Source organism: Lynx rufus, unplaced genomic scaffold (genome assembly GCF_022079265.1).
Source record: "Lynx rufus isolate CCGP_SWC_20201006 ecotype Redwood Valley unplaced genomic scaffold, mLynRuf1.p SCAF_19, whole genome shotgun sequence".
Classification (NCBI taxonomy): Eukaryota; Metazoa; Chordata; class Mammalia; order Carnivora; family Felidae; genus Lynx; species Lynx rufus.
In genome coordinates, this window is record NW_025814833.1 from 29,529,960 (window position 1) to 29,547,099 (window position 17,140).

General features: G+C 46.6%; 1 pseudogene; it reads right to left on the reverse strand.

Annotated features, from left to right (window-relative positions):
* Positions 1 to 801: 801 nt before the first annotated feature.
* LOC124513842 (proteasome maturation protein-like) lies at positions 802 to 1,179 on the reverse strand (annotated as a pseudogene).
* Positions 1,180 to 17,140: the final 15,961 nt, after the last annotated feature.

Sequence of the window (17,140 nt, forward strand, 5' to 3'; positions counted from 1 at the left end):
GTCTTTTTTTTTTTTTTTTTTAACAGGCTCCAGGCTCCGAGCCGTCGGCACAGAGCCCGACGTGGGGCTCGAACTCACAGACTGCGAGATCATGACCTGAGCCGAAGTCGGACGCTCAACTGACGGAGCCACCCAGGTGCCCCAGACTCTTTGTTGTTGTTGTTGTTGTTGTTTTGTTTTAAATCGACATATCCTAGTTGCTTTATTTAATTTTTCACTTTAAAACAAGACCAAAATCAAAACCTTCCAACTTATACTTTTCAACCTGAAAGAATCAAAGAATAGCTATAATTCTAAAATAGCATCAATACAGCCAATATTATTCTTGTGACTATTAATGAGCTATACTGAAACAAGGTAAGATATGAATACCTGGCTTTGTACGTAATTTGAAGTGTTGCCACTAAAATCAATTACAGGTGTTTATTCTGAAAGGCATTACTAGGAAGGTTGCAGACTCAAATGCTGATGATGGTTTCAAAATTAAATTTATAGAATACCCGGAAATAGGTTGCATTGTAGACCTGTAGACAGTTTTCAAACTCTCATTAACAACAATTTTTTAAAAAGGCGTAGAAGGCTACTCTTTTCATATAAATTGGGAGTTTTAACATCTCCCTTTAGTGCCTTCAGTTGTCACACGGCAATAAACCAAAGACCCGCATAATTTCAAATGATGACAGATACTCTTTAGGCAAAATTCTCGTTTCAGTACGTTTAATGTCGTGTACATCAAACTAGAGTAAAAAGATGACTATGAACGAGGTGTAGCCCCTGTATTTTCGTGAACAGCACCCCAGATTACGGCAAACCCAGTTTACATTCCACCATCAAGTGCGGTTCTCCCATTAGTTCACTTTGTGATGGCTCATTAAGAATATGTTCAAATGCAATAGTCTGATCATTACCCCTCAAAGTATCCAGTGAAAGGTTAGAGCTTGGAGGAAATGGAAGACGCTGAACCCGCTGTACTGCCTTGAATTCCATTTGTAATTTTATCTTGGTTGAGCTGGAAATTTTTTTTCTGGTATTTCAAGAGGATGACTAGGCAAAAGTTCATTCTTCACACAAGGAAGACCTTTTCGAAGAAGATCATGACTTTCATAAAGGTCCACTTGCTCAAAGTTCAGTAACTGGAATGCTGTCCTTTAGCTGTGATCCGAGACCTTTGACATTCATCTTCAACTTGCTCTGTGAACAGTCTCTCTGCCCTGTTATCATTAGCCGGCCCCACTGCTCACTTGGAGTCAGCCTCTTTATTACAATTCACCTTTGATGTTTCACAGATGACTCAGTTGTACCTTATTTCATTTATTTGAATTTGAATGTGTTTAAGAAAGCCGTTATGATGCTTTATGAGGGCTGCAGCCTGCAACCAGTTTAAGGGAAGGGAATGTTCCACTGGATACCTTGTTCAAGAGCCCAGCATTGTGTATTTTACGAAGTGACATGAATGCCTTGTTCACCATCAGTGATGTCTGGAACTCTGAAGAGAATAAGGAGTGCCTGGCTGAGACCTTGTATTGTGGCATTAAATACATGCAGAGAGAAGTGTGACCTGCGTTTATATTTTGGGTATCTGTGAGGCAATAAATTCCCGGTGTTCCTTACCCCAAGGGGGGCAACCTTGGATAAGGAATTGTTGCCACTGGTCAGACCAGAGGGCCAGATCAGTGGAAATAGCACAAGAGTCTGTAAAAATGTGCGTATGCGACCGATTGTTGGCCAGGTATTGTCTAGTGCTAAGATGATGGCGTGAAGTTTGGCTCATTTTGCTGACAGTGGCGTCCTGTCTTTGATTAGGGACATCCAGGTTAGATGACAGACAGCAGCTGTCCAGCAGCACTGCTGAATGTAAAGGGTACAAACTCCCTTTTCTGATCACTCAGTTGAACTCAAGGGGCTCCCCATGTGGTCACTGAGCATAAGAGAGGGATACTATTTTTCGGCACCATCGTATCTGTTAAGAAGACGGAGGAAGGGGAGGGCCCCCTTCTTAGAGGTGAGATATACCAGAGGCCAGGTTTGTAAGTATCAGGGAAGTATCATTTTCGTTTCATAAGAAGGGGTGTTGCCTCCACGATCAAAAGAATATTGAGTCACCTGTGAGAGTTTCCGTCTTCAGAAGGGCCCAGTATACAGCTAGCATTTGTTGCTCCAATGACGTGTAGCATGGGGCCGAGAAGAAAAGTTGTTTTGTACTGCAGAAAAACCAGGTTCTTCTGCATAGACAACTTATAAGCCATCATAGGTGGTCCAGAGACTCTAGAAGGCATGAGAGGAGGTTGCTAAAGCCACTACAGTGAAGGACACGAATGGGAGTGCCTGTTGTTTTGTAGAGCCTTGTTGGAGGGAGCCCCATTCAAGATGAACTGATTTGTAAGTAACAGCATAAAGTGGGCCGAAGTAAAAAATTTTAAACAAGGAATATGTTGCCTCCAGAACCCAAACGTGTGTGAAAGATGTTTGGCTTGTTTTAATGATGTAGGTGCTGGGAATGTCAGTAGTTGTTTCCTAACAGTATCAGCAATGGAGTGGCCCTTGGCTGACCAAACGATTCCCAGTTATTTGAATACCCTGATTGAGTGTGTCAAATGCATCTCTTTGGAGATGATGTCATCAGTGTGATATCATACCTCCGCTCTTAGGGAAAGTTGGATGGCTGCAAAGGTGGCGTGCAATGGTAGGGCTGTTGAGATTCTCTGTGTGTAGCTGGGTAAAGGCCTACTATGTCTCTTTGACGATGAGGGCAAACTTCAGCGGAGAGACTATTGAAAAAAGCACTGAATAGAACATATTCAGCAAATCTACAATAGCCAAAGATGTTTCCAGTTGTGGGTTGCATGGAGTCAATAATTTCAATAATATTGGGTGTGTATGTGGCAAGTGTATAGGAAAGAATTTAACCGTGTCCAAAGGCAGGTCCAGCCTTCGCCCTTGGCTTCTTAGAGGTGGTGTCTAAGCCCTTGAAGTGGCATGCCTAATGGGAATATCTTTGTTTGCCTTGGGGCCTTGGGCTATACCAACAACGCAATTTAGGGTGAGGGCTTTGTGTCACAGAGTATCAACTGACCTCTGGAGGGGCTGGATATTGAGGTCGGCCACACGGATGGCCGACCAGCTTTGTGTGGTCAAGCCCCAACAAAGACTTTGGACCCAAGGCTCAGGTGAGCTCCCCTGATTGGCAATAGCCCATGTGTATTGGCACATTCTGGATGCCAGGAAAGTAGTACTGTCCGTGACTCTGTGGAGAGAGGACAACAGGAAGCTCCACATTTGGAACTTTCTTAGACTTTGCCTTGCGCATCTCTTCCCTTGGCTGGTTTTAGTCTGTATATTCTTTCAGTGTAACAAACTATAACTGTGAGTATAACAGCATTTAGTTATCCCTATGAGTTCTTGTTTTCAAAGTTGATTGATTGATTGATTGATTGATTGATTTATTTTCTAATGTTTATTTTTGAGAGAGAGAGAGACAGAGCGTGAGCAGGGGAGGGACAGAGAGAGAGGGAGACACAGAATCCGAAGCAGGCTGCAGGCCCCGAACCGTCAGCACAGAGCCCTACGCCGGCCTCGAACTCACAGACCGTGAGATCATGACCTGAGCTGAAGTCAGACGCTTAACTTATTGAGCCACACAGGCTCCCCTATTTATTTATCTTTTAAAGTAATCTCTACACCCAACGTGGGGCTCAAACTCATGACTCCGGGATCAAGAGTTGCATGTTCCAGCCAACCGGGTACCCCAAAGATTTTTTTTTTTTTTAATTTTAGGCAGGCTCCACACCAGACGTGGGGCTTGAACTCACTACCCTGAGATCAGGAGTCCCATGTTCTATTGACTCAGCCAGCCAGGTGCCACTCTATGGATTCTTCTAGTGAATTACTGAAGCCTAGTGTGATCGCAAGAATGCTTAAACTTATAATTGGTGTCAGAAGTGAGGGCAGTCTTGTGAACTGTGCTCCCTGTAACTTTGGAGGGGCCTCAATCAGGGGTGCCATGTAGTTAAGGTTGAAGCAATCCACTGTTGGGCACTGTTCATTTTAATCAGGCCTGAGCATTGGCCAGTTTGGGCTACTGGGTATGATTAACGAATTTTAAACAGCAGGGAAGAGGTCCATGTGATTTAATTTTTATCAAGCCAATTGTAACTATGAAATATTTAATTTTATTTTGGTTTATTACTCATTGGGTCAGAGTGGCTATGCCCACTCTGGGCATGGATGACCATGGGCAATTTAGCCAAGATGGTAGTTCTGATGGTTAAAGTGGGGCATACCTCTTTGTCCTTTATTTCATATTTGGTAATTCCCCTAAGCATGTAGAGATCCCCAGGTATAACTGTAATTTGGGCCCCAGCACCAGTTAGGGCACGAAAGTTTGCCACTTGGTGCATTTCAGCAGATGTTAATTTATTATGTATGTTTTCGAGTGCAAAAGCCAATAAGAACCCTATTATTTTTGTGTTGCATGTGTTATTTTGGTAAAATTTGGATTGATGATTGAGTCAAATTTCAGGCCTCTGTTTCAGTTCCTGTACGTATTGCTTATGGCTGCTTTCCTGCTACAATAGCAGATTTGATGAACTGTAACCGAGATCGTATGGCCTACGAAGCCTAAAAAGTTACTCTGTGGCCTTTTACGAAACCTAAAAAGTTACTCTGTGGCCTTTTACATAAAAAGTTTGCTGACGCCTGTTTTAAACAGTGGCCCTGATCCTGAAACTTCCCTGCTTTGGAACCGACAGTGTCGCCTTTTTGCTTATTGGAGACTCTCCAGCCGGCCAGCTCCGGCCCCCGTCTCACCTTACCCTCTCACTGAGCAGAGAGAGAGGAAGCTCTTTTAGGCCAAGAGCTGGGCCTCTGGCTCCTCTTGTAGACCCTGCGTTGCAGAGCCACTGTTTGGCACCCTAGGGCCATAAGAGACGTTCGTAGAATTAACGGCAAATAGGCACTCGGTAGGGTGTGGGGGGGGAGCTGACTCTGAACAGAGCCGAGCCCTACTGGGCTTCCACTGCCTCCCATCAGATGTGCGCAGGAAAACCCCACATCAAGGCAGTTCTGGATTCTGTCTGCAGGCACCGTAAGGTCCGTAGGTCTGAGCTCTTACTGCTGCTTTTGATAACTGCAGCTATCATTTATTGGGAACTGACCGTGTGCCAGGCATTTTGCTAAAGGCCTTATTTCATGTAATCTTCCCAGGCCCAGGAGGTCAGGACGGTCAGTTCCACTCGAACTCCTCTTTCGAAAAAATGTGAAGTCGTTTTCCGACTAGTGTGGCTGATAGAGTCGGGAACAATCTGAGCCTAACACGAACTTCGTATTTGCTCACGCGTGCTTTCCTCCGCAAGACACACGAGTTGAGCACAGGAAACCGCACCCACCTGAACCGAACCACACAGGGATACACAAAGCATGTGCGAGCATGTGCGAGCATGCACGGACACGCCCCTAGACATCCCACAGCTCTCTCAGTTCCCCACGTGTGATGGGAGCCACAGCAGTCCGCAGCTGCTCTAGCCCCTCTGTCCGATTTTAGATCGCCCTCCTTCCCCTGCCTGGCAAGAATTCACAGGCTACAGCCCTTCCGACAGCCATCTGCACAAGCAAACCTCAGGTCTTTTTAAAGTGCCACATTTGTTGTCGTATTTATGTATTACTTGACCATTTAACGTGCACAAAATGGCCATGCTGTTTTTATTAGGTTCCTGTCTTCCAGAACATGTTGCTGATGAAGGTTTTGAGCTGTTGTGCCTCTCAACTTATCTCTTCCCGTGAATCCTGTGACTTTGAACGCACAATCTGACATAGCGTGGGATTTTTAGGAGCGCATACATCACGTTGTAGCAGAACCGACTGTCCTGTAATTACTCCCATTTTGCAGGTGGTAAAACTGAGGTCTTAAGAGGCAAAGCGATTTATTCAAGGTCACATAGCTGGGAGGTTTTGGAGCTGGATTTTGAACCCAGAGCTCTGTGATTCCATAGCTTAAGCCCTGAATTACCCCACTGCATTGATTTACAGGCCATAATCGAAACTACTTTTGGCTATTTCTGTTTTTAATTTTTTTTTATTATTTATTTGAGTGAGAGAGAGAGAGAGCGCGGGAAGGGCAGAGAGAGAGAGAGAGAGGGAGACACAGAATCTGAAACAGGCTCCAGGTTCTGAGCTGCCAGCACAGAGCCCGACGCGGGGCTCGAACTCACGGACCGCGAGATCACGACCTGAGCTGAAGTCGGACGCTTAACCGACTGAGCTACCCAGGCGCCAGGGCTATTTCTGTTTTTAAAACAGAAATCGGAGAGGTCTGGCAGAAAGTAGGCAAGAGACTTTGCTTTACTTCTTGTGATTGTTTTGTTTTGTTTTGTTGTTGCTTGGGGGTTTGACAAATAGACCTCAGGATTCTGTTGCTTTCCACACTTTTCCGCTTGAGGTACTGAGACAGGGTGGAGATTGGGAGCAGGGAGTGAACAGGAACCTCTTATAGAGGGCTGGAGACGAAATCAATTCTCTCCTTGCCTGGAGATGCAAACATAATGGAAAGATCTGGGCGTCATAAGAGACCATAGAGTGAGTCAGCAAATCAATGCCGGTTTGTTTTTTGAAAGCTAATGTGATGCTGTGATGTGTAATAATAACAGGAATACAACCTGCAGGAATCATAAAATAACTCCTTAGCATTGATCAGGGCCTTATTAGAATGGTGTGATCAGCTTGGGGTCTGTAATTGAAGAGGGAAGCGGAGAAGTCACAGAAGAGAGAGAGGGCTTGTCCCTGAATCCTGTATGCCGCAAGGACTCTGCACATAGACTACCCCCCCCCAACTGCTGCAGTGGGTGTTGCTGTGATGTCATACTGAGCCTATAGGCTCTGAGAGTGAAAGATGGGGGCAGGGATGGGGTGGGGATGGTTTTCCAGGAGGCAGAGAGCCTGAGTAGCAAAGGCAGAACAGGGGGTGAGAGCGAGGTAAGCCAGAAAGCTAGAGACTCGGCAGGACAGCCGCAAAGGGACATAGGGTTGACCCCAACCTCCGGCAGGAAGCATTGTTTACACTTACAGCTGGGAGTCTGGTGGGTTTGGCAAGAGAGGATCCGAGCATATGGCTGGGTCAGGACGGGAGGTGGCCGAACCTGCCCCAGGTGGCGAGCATGAGCTCAGAACCAAGGGCTGGACTCAATTGCTAAAAACTCCAAAGTTCCTGGTTGGTTAAAATGAAATTCATTTTTAAAATTGAAAAATTGAAAAATTGAAAAACTGAAAAACTCGGAATACAAAAGCAACACCTCATTGGGGCGCCTGGGAGGCTCAGTCCGTTAAGCGTCCGACTCTTGGTTTCAGCTCAGGTCCGTGATCTCACCGTCTGTGAGTTCGAGCCCCACATCAGGCTCCATATGCTGACAGTGCGGTCTGCTTGGGATTCTCTCTGTGTGCCCCTCCCCAGCTCATGCTCTCTCTCTCTCTCTCTCTCTCAATAAATAAATAAACTTAAAAAAAAATCAATGCATCATTATTGTCAGGACTTTATAAAGGAAAGCAAAAGAAGAAAATACCAATTCCTTCTTATCCTATCACCCAGAGATAAGGTACTGGTAACACACCGGGGTGTTTTTCTCCTAGGTTTTTTTTTTTTTTCCATACATGCGCAAAGGTGTGCGTCAAGTATTACTGTATTGTTAAAGAGTTTAGCCCCTGGAATCAGACTGCCTGGGTTCGAATCTGAGCTCTGCCATTTAGTAACTAAGTGTCCTTGAGCGAAATCACTTCTCCTCTCAGACTTTCAACTTTCTCGTCTGTAAAAATTGGGATGATAACAGTAACTGTCTCACAATTGTTAGACAAAATCACAAGTGTGATTGTGGTACAGGTTAACAGGATAGGTACACCGCATGAAACTTCAGGGTAGAGCTTGGCCCTACCCTGGGCACTCAATTATTTTAGTCATTCAATGACTATGTTATGTATGTTATATATATGGTATATATTAACTTAGTGATTGTTCACTGAGCCAGGCACTGTTCTAGGCACTGTGTATACAGCAATAAACAATGGAAACCTGTCCCTACTGCATATGTAGTTTTGTGTTTTGCTTTATTCACTAAATTATATCATGGGCGTTTCCCTATGTCATTAAAACATTCCTTGAAAACACCACTTCCATTGGCTGCATTGGTTAGTTGCCTGACCTCCCATTGTTGGACGTTTCGGTTGTCCATTTGGTAGACCATTATAGGTGAATATCATTGTATGGAATTCTTTCCTCCGGCGTGGGATTCAGTGTCCTGACTTCCTTCCTGTCAATACTTTGCGGGTACTCCCCACCTCCCCCTTCCCCCACCAGCTATCTGCTTTTCAGAAAGGTTTTTACCAATTTCCATCATCTTGGTTAGACTGTTCCCTCCTCCTACTTTTTTTTTTTTTAAACTTTTATAGAGGAATTTGTTTTCTAAGGTCTTGAGGAACTTTATGTTTTCGGGTATGAGTAGCATCTGTGAAGAAGAGGAGGAAGGTGAACCATTCGGGGTATGAAACGTTCTCTGTCACACTGGGGTGCTGGTAATGTAACACTTCAGTGGGACTGAATGAAATGCCAGGCACGCTGGCATCTAAAGGAGACTCAGGGTGCACCTGGGTGGGGCTCAGTCGGTTAAGCGTCTGACTCTTGGTTTTGGCTTAGGTCATGATCTCACAGTTTTGTGGGTTCAAGCCCCGTGTTCAGCTCTGCGCTGGCAGTGCAGAGGCTGCGTGGGATTCTCAGTCTCTCCCTCTCCCCGCTTCTCTCCCCTGCTCGTGCTGTCTCTGTCTCTCTCAAAATAAATAAGTAAATACATAAACTTAAAAATCAAGTAGACTCAGGAAGCCAGAGAAAGGAATTTCTAATGTTGGTATTTGAGGTATTTGGGCACCATGATGGGAGAGAGGCACTCTTGCCTTCTGTTTGCATGAAAAGTAAATGAGGTATCGTATGTGCCTCAAGGAGCTTCCTCTCTGGTAGAGAAGACTAGACGAGCACTCGCAATTGTACTCCAGTTAGACTGTGCTATATGTGTAGAGAGAAAGGTGATGTAGTTTCCTGATGGACTAGACACAGGGTGTAAGAGCACAGAGCGAAGGGTGTGGCAAGGATGGGGAGAACCCTTTCGTAGATGTTGGGTTGTGTCGTACACAAAGGCACCTGGCTTAGAGAGCAAGGGATTGGGGACTAAATATGACCCACGCTTCATTCACTGTGCTCATGTCTAGCGGAACAGGGTGCTGTCTATGTAGAGGGGCAAGGGGCACCTTTTAAACTTGCACAACGATGCCATGTGAGCGAGTATCAGCCCTGTATGTACTTGGTGGAGGAGTGCTCATGAATAAGAGTAACCTGGGCGATTGAGCCCATGACCTTTAGAGAACACAAACTCCTAGAAGGCTGGACTGTTCCTCAGGTGATCCAGAGACATCATCTAGAGTGGGGGAGTCCCCACTTGAGAGTTATTGCTAAGGCAATTAATGGGAGCCTTCATTAGGCAATGTCATGATCTGCTTGGTGGTTTGGAATGGGCCTCCCACTGGGAAGTGGTGTTTATACCCTCCCCCAATGAAACTGGCGGTGATGATGACTTTGACTCATAAATTATAAGGGAAGTGATGCTATGTGCCTTCCAAGGCTAGGAATAGAAGGCCATTCAGTTTCCAGCATATTCATTTGAATATTTACTTTTGGAAACTGAATCAACACATAAGAAGTCTGGCTTCCCTGAGGCTACCAAGCTGTGAGGAAGCCCAAGGCACATGGAGAGGCCACATAAAGGCACTGGTTGACAGTCCCAGCTGAACCTAGCTTTTAAGTCATCGCAGGCTGGGGAGCAGATATACGAGTGAGGAAGCCTCCAGATGATTCCATTTCACAAATGTTCAAGTCTTTTCTCAGCTGAGGTTCCAGACATCAAGGAGTAGAGAAGAACCTTCCCCTAAATCCCGACCCCTGGAATCTATAGGCATAACAAAACAGTTGTTTTACCCCACCACATGTTTCGGGAAGCTTTTAAATGTAGCAATAGATAGCTGGAAAAGTTACTCTAACACTGTGGGGAGAATGGAATGGACGGAGTAAGAGTAGAATTGAAGAGGGGCGCCTGGGTGGCTCAGTCGGTTGAGCGTCCGACTTCAGCTCAGGTCACGATCTCGCGGTCCGCGAGTTCGAGCCCCGCGTCGGGCTCTGGGCTGATGGCTCGGAGCCTGGAGCCGGCTTCCGATTCTGTGTCTCCCTCTCTCTCTGCCCCTCCCCCGTTCATGCTCTGTCTCTCTCTGTCCCAAAAATAAATAAACGTAAAAAAAAAAAATTTAAAGAGTAGAATTGAAGAGACCGGTTAAGAGCAGCTGCTGTAGTCAGGGTAGCCTGAGCTAAGATTGTGGAAGAGGAGATAGAGAAAAATGCATGCACTTGAGAGAGATAGGAAGGAGGTAGAATCAAAAGTGCTTAGTGATGGAGCACCTGGGTGACTCAGTCGGTTAAGTGTCCGACCTCAGCTCAGGTCATGATCTCATGGTCCGTGGGTTCGAGCCCCACATCAGGCCCTGTGCTGACAGCTTGGCACCTGGAGCCTGCGTTGGATTCTGTGTCTCCCTCTCGCTCACTGTCCCCTCCCCCGCTCGTTCTGTGTTTCTCTCTCTTTCTCTCTCTCTCTCAAAAATAGATAAAACATTTAAAAAAATTTTTTAAAAAGTGAGCCCTTGCAGTGGCCTTGACAAAAGATGGTGGTGACTTGCAATTGGTAATTTCCAAAGGGGAAAGAAAGGAGAAGAGGGACCAGACTCAAGACCAATTGAAGGGGCAGATTCAACAGGCTTAAAACTGGATTGGATTCTTATGACACAGAAAACACAAATCATAAAAGAAAAAAATAATAGACTGGCCTTCATCAAAACTTGTAACTTCCTTTCACCAAATCGCACCACTCAGAAAATGAATAGTTAAGTCAAAGACTGGGAAAAATATTCACAACACTGGGACAAATGACTGATATCCCGAATCTATAAAGAACTCTTATAACTCAATAATAACACACACAATCCCATTGAAAATGGGCAAATGATTTGAAGAGAGAGTTCCCAAAGGGAGCTAATGCAAATGGCTGATTAACACACACGAGAAGGTGCTCAACATCATTAGTCATTAGGGAAACGCAACTCAAAACCATGGTTAAGCATCTGACTCTCGACTTCGGCTCAGGTCATGAGCTCGTGGTCTGTGGGTTCGAGCCCCGCGTCGAGCCCCACTCTCTCCCTCTCCCTCTGCCCTTCTGCAGCTCTTGCACAGTTTCTCTCTCTCTTAAATAAATCAACCAACCATGGGATACTACTGTACATCCACTGTCAGTGGGAATGTAAAATGTAAAATGGTACAACCAGTTGAGAAAAAAAATCTGGGAGTTCATATTTCACTAAGCATACACCGATCCTCTGACCCAGCCATCCCCCTTCTAGGATCCCTGCTAGGGATTTCCCAAGAGAAATGAGCTGGAAGTATATTTCCACATTACCTCCAACTGGAAACAACCCAGAGGTCCATCATCTGGCGAAGGGACAGGCAAAGTATGGTCCAGTTGTGTATTGGAGTTCGACTCAGCAATAAAAAGGAAAGAACAACTGCATAGTTGAATCTCTACGAACGTGAAAGAAGTCTCATCCGAAAGAGGACAAGGCTCTATGTCTACATTTACATCAAGTGCTAGAATAGGCCGTGGTGAAAACCATCACGACGGTGGTTGTGAGGTGATTGAAATGTTCTATGTTTTGATAGGGATGTAGATTATCCTGGTGTGCGCATTTGTCAAAACTCGTTGAGTCTGACACTTGAGATGTGTGCACCGGGGCGCCCGGGTGGCTCAGTTGGTTAAAATGTCTGACTCTTGGTTTTGGCTCAGGTCACCATCTCGCGGTTCTGGGGGATCAAGCCCTGCGTCGGGCTCTGTGCTGGCGGTGCAGAACCTCCTTGGGCTTCTCTCCCTCTCTGTCCCTCCCTCCCTTGCACGCACGCCCTCTTTCTGTCTCTCTCAAAATAAGCAAATAAACATTAAAAAATTTGTGCATACCTCTGTATCAGTGTTGCTTGTAAAAATCACAAGCAAGCAAACAGATGACGGGCTATAGGTGCCTGCGATGAGACCTGCCTTTAGCAATTGCGGCGAGTTGGGTACTGTAGAGGCTAGGTAGTCCCCTCCCTTCCAGTAGCAGCTTGGACTGACTGGTTGCAGGTGAGGATGCCTGGCATGAAAACCACGCTCATTGGTCTGACCAAAGAGCTACCTATTCCGGTTGAGGGAGAGTCCACGGTTCAGCAGTGATGCACAAGAGCTATTATTCTTGCTCTGCTCTTAAAATATGGGAAGAGCCGCTAGGAAAATGGCTTTCTAAGATGAGGCACTTCCCGAGTGAACTTAAATCATTCCAGTTCTCCTTGGTTCTGCTCCTGTGCTCTCCTCCTCCCAGTTTACTGTTGTCTCCCACTCTGAACAAAGCAGTTGTTAGCCTTCTAATTTGCCTGAGGGCTTTCTATTATGATCAGTCCAAACACAACAAGGGAGAAAGCTCTGACTGTTGCATAATTATTTTCAGTAATTAGTAGGGCTGGGGAGTATGAAATGACTTCAACGTCTGTGGCTTCCTAGCATGACTCTGCTTTATCTGCAACTCGTCTCCAGTGCAAAAGTTCATGGTCCCACGGGCACACTCGCATAAAAACGACGAAAATGGCTTTCTGAGAAATAGATGGGCTCGTGAGAGATGCAGCCCAGGAGAAATTGGGGGGAAGATGCGCCCCGTATATGGGCAGCCCTGGTTATTTTTTTAGCTTTTTGTTTTTTCAGTGACTGCTAATGAATGACCCAAGGTGGTCCCTTTGCAGTGCGATTCCCCCCCCCACCCCCTCCCCCCGGCTTGTTCCAGCGGGGAAGCCAAGAGGCTGAAGAATTGGGTGATTCACAGTAATGTTGTAGGGGTTACACGTGGTGATTCCAGATGTCAGGCTGGTGAGGTTCAGATTGGAGTCAGCAGAAGCCGGGTTTCTGGGGAGAAGGGGATGCTGGGTTAACCCCAGTCTGTTTTGATGGATACAGAGGAATGTGCCAGTGAAGATGTGGGCCCTGATGGGGCCATCCGGAGAGCTCCTTCGTCTCCCATCACCGGCACTGATTACAACTGCCTTTCTTATTTAGCCAGATGGCCACAAATGTTTATACATCAGCATCTAGAGGGAGCACTGGGAGTCAGGAGGCTGGGTTCTAGGCCCGGGCCTTTCACTAACCATCTGAATTACTTGAAGCAGTACCATTCTGTGTCTTAGCCTCGCCGTTGAGAAAGCGGAGGGGGAGCTTTCTATCCTGGCTACTCCCTCCTGGGTTATCGTGAGCGGAAGTGCGGAATGACACGTGGCAAAGTCTTCCGGGACAATATAGTATCAGTGGAAGCTGGCATCAGCTCTGCGAAATGCTGGCCTCCCGTATAGTGTGTACATGAACCACCAACGACAGTGGGTTGGTTGTTCGCGGGCTATGCCTGCTGGAAGTGGGCACAAATATTTTCGTGGGCGATAGCCGGAATGAAAACGTTGAGCCACGGCTCGAGCTGGTTGCCGTCCAGTATACATCTGTGAGCCCCAGAGGGGGGGTCAATGCAATTCTGTTGCCAGATGGGCTCTAGGATTTAAATGGCCACCAGCCAAGTAGCTGCCGGTTGGTCGTCTGCGTGTAGCGAAGGAGTCATGCTACCTACATGTTCCACTTTCTCTTTTACCCTTCCACGTTGGTAAAATGCGTTTTCCTCCTGGGAAGCAGCAGCTACGATGCAGAAGTCTGCCTGTGAACTGGAGGTAGGCGATGCCTGAGGGGAGATGACGGGTATGCCTAGCTCAGAGTCGCAGCGATTCGTAAACTACTCAGCCTGATTGGGGGGCGGGGTTGCCGGTTAACCAACTGCTGTGCCTACTGGCTGTGTACCACATGCGTGGAAGATATGTGCTTTTTTTCTTTTTCTTTTTCGTTTTCGTTTTCGTTTTTTTTTTTTTTTTAAGGAAGCTCCATGCTCAGTGCAGAGCCCAACAGGGGGCTTGAACTCATGACCCCGAGATTAAGACCTTAGTTGAGAGCAAGAGTCGGACACTCACCTGACCAAGCCGCCCAGGCGCCCGGAAGATGCGTGCTTCGAGGAAGGAGAACACAGCAAAATACACTTGCTGCGAAATTGTACTCCATGCGGTTAGAAGTGTCTTTGTTGAGCAAAAAGCCTTTGGGGGTTTTGCAGCTTCTCTCAGCAACCACATGACCTTGGGTTATCACTGCGTCGTAGACGACGTCCCCTTACGTTTATGAACTACCTTATAGTCTGCTTGCATCTGAGAGCGCTTGGCATCGTGGCATCCTCGCATCTTGATTTGGAGTATCACAACAGCCCCGTGCAGCAGGTGCTGCGGTTTTCTAGTCCACTGTCAGGGAACAGTTCCGAGAGGTGAAGCGACTTGCCTTAGCTATTACCATTATCACAAGGGATTTAATACTAGCGACCCTGTTCCTTCACCCCCTTCTCTCTGTCTGCGCCCCTGCCCAGCCCCATCTCCTCCAAGAGCGAAGGCAGTTGTCACTAGAGAAAAACTGACCAGCTGCTGGCCCATCGAGGCATTCGGGACTGTCCCAGAAAGGGGAGAGGAGAAGAAGGCAGATCGAGTGCTTCTTTTGGCCGGTGAATTTCATCATCAGTAAGGCATTGAATGGCTTCTGCGCAAGTCAAGGGAGAAGTGCTTACAGAGTACATTCCCGAATCAACGGTGAAAGATAGCATCGGCAATGTCGACAGGCTAACTGAGAAATCTCTTCGCAGTGACAAAAGAACAGGCCTGCAAACAGTCCATATTGACTTTCCTGAAGATGTACACGGACTTGCTCAATAGTTCTCCATAAGTTACAGGCTTAGGAATGGATTTCTGGTTTGTCTCATAGTCATAGCGACTTCCTTAAATCGAAGTGTGTATTCAGCAGCCCTCCCAGGGCCATATCCATGGCTGTTACTGACAAAATCTTTCATCAATGCACGCTTTAAATGATGAAGCGTTTGGCCTGAAGGGGGATCAGGTGTCTGCTGTATTACAAAGGAAGGGAATTCTCTAATCATGTGCGCAAGTGCAGCAGCTGTTGTGACTTGACCCTGAGACCCCTGATAGGTTTGGGAATGTCATTAGAGGCTGTTTCATCACTTGGACCTCTAAAGTAACATGTGGCATTTTGAAGAGAGATGCAAGGGGGAGAAAAAGAAGCCGGTCTCAGGGAGTAGCAGACCAGCTCATGTGAACTTACTTTCTGTCCCCCTCGATGTTTCCACAAACTTCGGCAGCAGCAAACGCAGCCTTTCAGAGAGATGGCGTTCATGCCCTGTGATTCGCTGGTGGTAGGCCACATGCCCTGCTGGAAAAAAAAAAAAAGAGATGGCAAATTGGGAATGTTCTTTCCGTGGCTGGCAGTCCCCAGAGAGCTGGGCGGAAATGCAGATTCCTCATGATTGATTTCAGTGTTCGCGGGGCCCATCAAGAGGCAAATTCACCAAGAATCGAGAGTCTCTATGGAAGGAAAACGACATGGCAGCGGAGAAAGGATCTCTTTTCACGGCCAGCCGTTCAGCCTTCTAACCTAGGGCTTCCTGTTTCTATTTACAGGAGAGGAAAGCCAAGTGCGTCTACAGGGCATTTCTTGATGCAGATGAATCCTGTCGATGAGGCACATGTGCACCAAGTACGGGTAATGTTTGCGGACGCGGCTAACTTTCTAGCAGCGCTTATTGGAACATTTCACTGGCATATCAAATGATTTGGGCATTGTCGTGTGCTCAGGATACATGTAAAACAAATTTTTCTCCCTTGAGGAACGTTAAAAGCCAGAGTGAGGAGGAGAATGGGTAAAGAGCTCTTAGAGGCTTACATACTCACAAGCACAAATAAAGGGTATTTGACTGTTGCCTTAACTGTGATAAAGGCAGCCTAGTGTGAGGCAAGACCCTGGGGAAGAAGTCGAGCGTTTCCAGTTCATGCAAGAATGGGAATTTTCCTCGCTAATGAGAATCTCACGGGCACATCTCACGTAGAATGTGCTCTGCACACCAGATCCTCAGTTGGGAATCTCAGCTGGGTTTTGCTTAAATTTGTACCTTCTACAGTTAAACACAGGTCTAAGGCAGTCACGGCGACCCCAGGTTAGCCCGTAGCAGCATCCTAGACCGTCTTTTGGAGGTCGGCGAGAGGTATTTGAGGTGGCCATCGGAGGATTGGAGAGAGATTGGGAGTGTGGGGATGAAAGGTGAGAAGAGGAATGTGGCGGAAGGTCTTCAAGAGCCCCGTGCAGCTCCAATATGTTGCCCCAAACGATGGCTCCCTGGATTATTCAGGGTGAGAGTTTCAAAGGATCCTAGGGGCAGATGTTAGATTTCCCTAGCGCCTCTAATAAATGGCTCAATCCGCTGTTGGCTCTACTTGAAAAAGATCATGAAGCCCTTTTCCCCCATTGCTTGTTGATTAGAGCGCTCCCAGGCATTTCAAAGGCAACATATAATCCAAGGGATAGAACATGACATTTAATTATGACATCAGTCCCATTCAGAATGACTTCGGGTGCTCTTTCACATTTGCTCGAGGGCTAGCCACAGGTTGGCCGTCCCGTGCTCAGACCATTTTGAAGAACCCCTTTCTTTGCAGCTCTCACATCCAGAAAGTCTCACCGGTGTTAGGTCCACATAATATCCTCGGCCCCAAAATACCGGTTCCTTTTTGTGTCCTTTGGGGTACTCAAATGCAGAAAGCTTGCCACTTCATGAGAGTGTTAAATTCAAGTGCTGTGCAATTTGCATGAAGGTAATTGATCCATGAAACACACACATCTTACTTAGCAATGTGGTTTGTTACATCGAGCTTGTGTTTGAGACGATTACTTCCTGAGCAATAAAAATGCTAGAATATTTTATCAGGAGGACTAGGAGAGACAGCTTGAAATATGCATTTAAAGGTGGTGGCAAGGACGACCAACTGGCAGCTGGTTTGCCATTGCCCATTTATCTCTAAGCGGCCACCTGGCAAAGGGGTTTGCTCTCTCCTCTCACAGACATACATCAGACAGAGCAG